Source organism: Sapajus apella, unplaced genomic scaffold (assembly GCF_009761245.1).
Source record: "Sapajus apella isolate SASKATOON/1434 unplaced genomic scaffold, GSC_monkey_1.0 scaffold7, whole genome shotgun sequence".
Lineage (NCBI taxonomy): Eukaryota > Metazoa > Chordata > Mammalia > Primates > Cebidae > Sapajus > Sapajus apella.
Genome location: NW_022436947.1, coordinates 18,229,716 through 18,233,237, shown reverse-complemented (window position 1 = coordinate 18,233,237; position 3,522 = coordinate 18,229,716).

Genomic DNA, 3,522 nt, shown 5'->3' with positions numbered 1-3,522 from the left:
CTGTGCCCAGCTGGGAGTCAGTCTTAGGCCATGCGAGCTGAAAGATAGACAGTCCTTGTGAACACAGAAACATTGTTCTCACTTTGCCCAAGGTCTCTTTACATATCTTTCCCTACCGTTGACTTATGAAAGGTAGGAATGAGCTCAGTATCAACAGACAAAGTTTTCTAGGAATGCAGCAATTACAGCTTAAGGAGTTCAAAAAAAGAAATTGTTGTAACATGTGTTGTTATATGTTTACATAAACAGATAACTATAAAATCCTGAATAGTAAATTTAACATAATCAGAAAGAAAATTATTGTTCATATTTCCCCACATACTGTGGTTAATACCTGCATTTGTGGTCATTATCAGTAAAGCACAATAACAATTTTTAAGAAAATTATTGGAAGCCTGCATTGAGGGATAGCTAGATGAACAACACAGTGTTATAAGTAATCATATAACCATCCCTAATAGGAGATATTAGGAGATTGCAGAGGCATGAAGATCTATATTGTTTCAATATAGTAAATTCTAAAGAGACATGGCCCTGTGAATAATAAATAGTTGCTGCTTTTACCTTGTGATGGGAGATGTGAAATTAGACAAGAATGGCACATTCGTTAACAACAAACATGAAAAGGGCCTGTTGAAAAGGGTTCCTAGGCTGGACCAGGAAAAGTCATTACCTGGAAACTGATTCAACAATAAACAAGTAAGTAGGTATTTCTTCTTCTTTGCTATGACACTGTACCTCACTATGCCCATTTATTTTATGATATATTTTTAATGAAATTATTTATATAGAGATGGTCCCAGCAAAACAATATTTATTTCCCCAGGGTCTCATACATTCTAGAGGCCCAAGATTCCTACTGTAAATTTTATGTTATTATTTCATCAAGTCACTCATCCAGCATGTCCAGCAATGTGATTGGACCAGGCAGGTCATGAAGGCTGAAGGAAGGTTCATGAAAGTAGTTTGCATCCCCAAGGCGCCTACTCTCACATGGTCATTCCTCCATCAATCCATACATTCAGAGTCCAGGAAGTGCCATGCACCAAAGCAAGCCCAGGCCAAGACTGCAGATTTGGGAATTCAAATAAGAGTAAGCCCTTTTTAGATTTCAACAGATCATGACATATATAGACAGCAAAAGCAAAGGTAGCCAAAGATGTCAGCTACCCACAGTCCTTGTTTCACACACCAAAAAGATGGCACTAAGAAGGCCACCTGACTAAAAGATGAGGTGTGGGACATGCATTGCTGAAAAGTTCATTCTACACTGCAACTAAGAGATTCTACATCCAGAAGTTGAGCCCAGAAAGAGCAAGACAGAAAAACCTCACTCCTTATTGGAACCCAGAAATATGAGAAACTGTCTGGTGATAGTCTCCTTGCTACATAAGAAATAGAGTGAGAAAAATGGTCATGTAGCAGCTCCTCACAAGCTTCTCAAACTCTAATATTCCAGGAAGATCATAGGCATTCTGCTCAGTCTCAGATTTGCCGTGGTTCCTGCCTTGCTCACATGACTTTTGTAGATGAGTGCAGGGTTGCTGGGTGTCAACAGGGAACTGTTCCCCTCAATGGGGAGCCACTGTGTGACAAGTTTATTACTTTAGATCGTTTCTATTTTGGGAAAGAAATCCTATGTCCTCAACGCAACACATAAATGTTATGGATTTATATTTGACTTCCTGCCTCCATGCACTTATAAACAACACTATGCATAGGTGACCTACTTTATGGCCGTCTGCACAACACTGTTTCCATCCAAGGAACTCATTTTACAGTGCGAGAAGCAAGGCAAGGGGCTATGCTCATGATATTCACTGTTGATACCATGTCTTCCATCATTATTGAGAGTGCCTGGCTGCTTCCCAATAATAGTAGTCACACTCCACTTAAGGCCTTTGCTTTCCCTTCCTAGAATGTGCTTCCCCTAGACAACTACAATGACTTTTTCCCTTCTCTTCTATAGGTCTTTGCCCAAATCATTCTCATCAAGGAATTTCTTGGGCAGCCTATTTAAATTGATCTTCCCCACTTCAGCCCTCCCCACTTGCCTTTCTTGTTTGATATTTCTCCATAGCATTAACAACATATAGTATAGTATAAATGTGATTTATTTGTTTTTATTTTGCTTATGGTTATATTTTGTGTGTGTATATAGACAGCTGGAACAACAGTGCCTAATGGCAAATATCACATGTGTGCACTTCATGAATAATTGCTAAATGAGTGAAATAATAAACTACTTTAAAGATTTTTATTTTTGTAGATTTAGGGGATACAAGTTTAGATTTGTTACCTGAGTATTAGGGGATATAATAGTTTTGTTATCTGGGTAACAAAACTGCACAGCAGCAAAGTCTGGGCTCTCTGTATACTCATCATCCATATAGTGTACATTGTACCCAATAGGTAATTTTTCATCCCTTGCCCTCCTCTTATCTTCCCACTTTTTGGAGTCTACAATGTCTATTGTTTCATGTACCCATTATTTAGCGTACTTATATGTGAGAACAAAACTGAATGTTATTAATCAGAAGTACATCTACACATTTTTGAAAAATAGCAATGTATCAGTAGGGAAGCCATATTATTTATGTGGTCTAAAGACAATTTTGTGTTCATATATGTATTTTTGGTTTCTTCTCAAGATTATAAAAAGCAGCAGAAGGCATTTTCAGAGTATATCATAGCAAAATAAACAATAAGTGTTGAGCTGATTATAGCTGAAATCTGGTGATCCCCTAGTGCCCTCTTGTACTATCATGTCCACTAGAGTTAATGGCATATGAGAGCAAATCCATTCAGGCAGGGTCATCGAGGGTTCACTTCATTAAGAAATAAAATTTGGTTCTCCTTCACTGTCAAAAAACCTTGATCAGATGAGTTGGTGTCTAAGGGCAAAGGCAACACTGAATAGATAATGAAGGAAAGAAATCACAAATACCAACTATGGTCTTTTTGACTTTTTGGAGAAACGCAAATGGTATTTAAAGCACAATTGGCTGTCTGTATTTGCGAGTTTCAAATGTGTGTAGTCAACCAACCATGAATCAAAAATATTAATTAATAAAACAATAGAAAGTAACAATACAAATCTAGGGACCTCAAGATGGCAGACTAGAGGGCCAGCTGTAATTTGCTTCCTCCACAAAGAAGAACCCAAATAGGGAGTATATAATCATACGTCTAATAGATCATCTAAAACAGAACAGTGGAATTCAACAGAGAAGCGACAGAAAACACCTGAAGCAAGGAAGTAGCTAATGAGGTAGCTTACTGGGTCAGGATTGGCTAGGAACCCAGAGAGGCTCCTCAGTGTGGAAAAAAATAAATGAGAGATCTTCCAGGGGTCTGGATTCCCAGGGTGGACTCCTGCAATGCTAAACACAGGAGAGCCCCTCTACCCTCTGGGCCCCTGAGACTCAGAGAGCTGCCTGAAAACAACACAATGGCTTTGCCCCAGAGAGGGGGATCACACTGAGTATCTCCCTAACCCCCAGTTAGCACAGTGCCATTTTG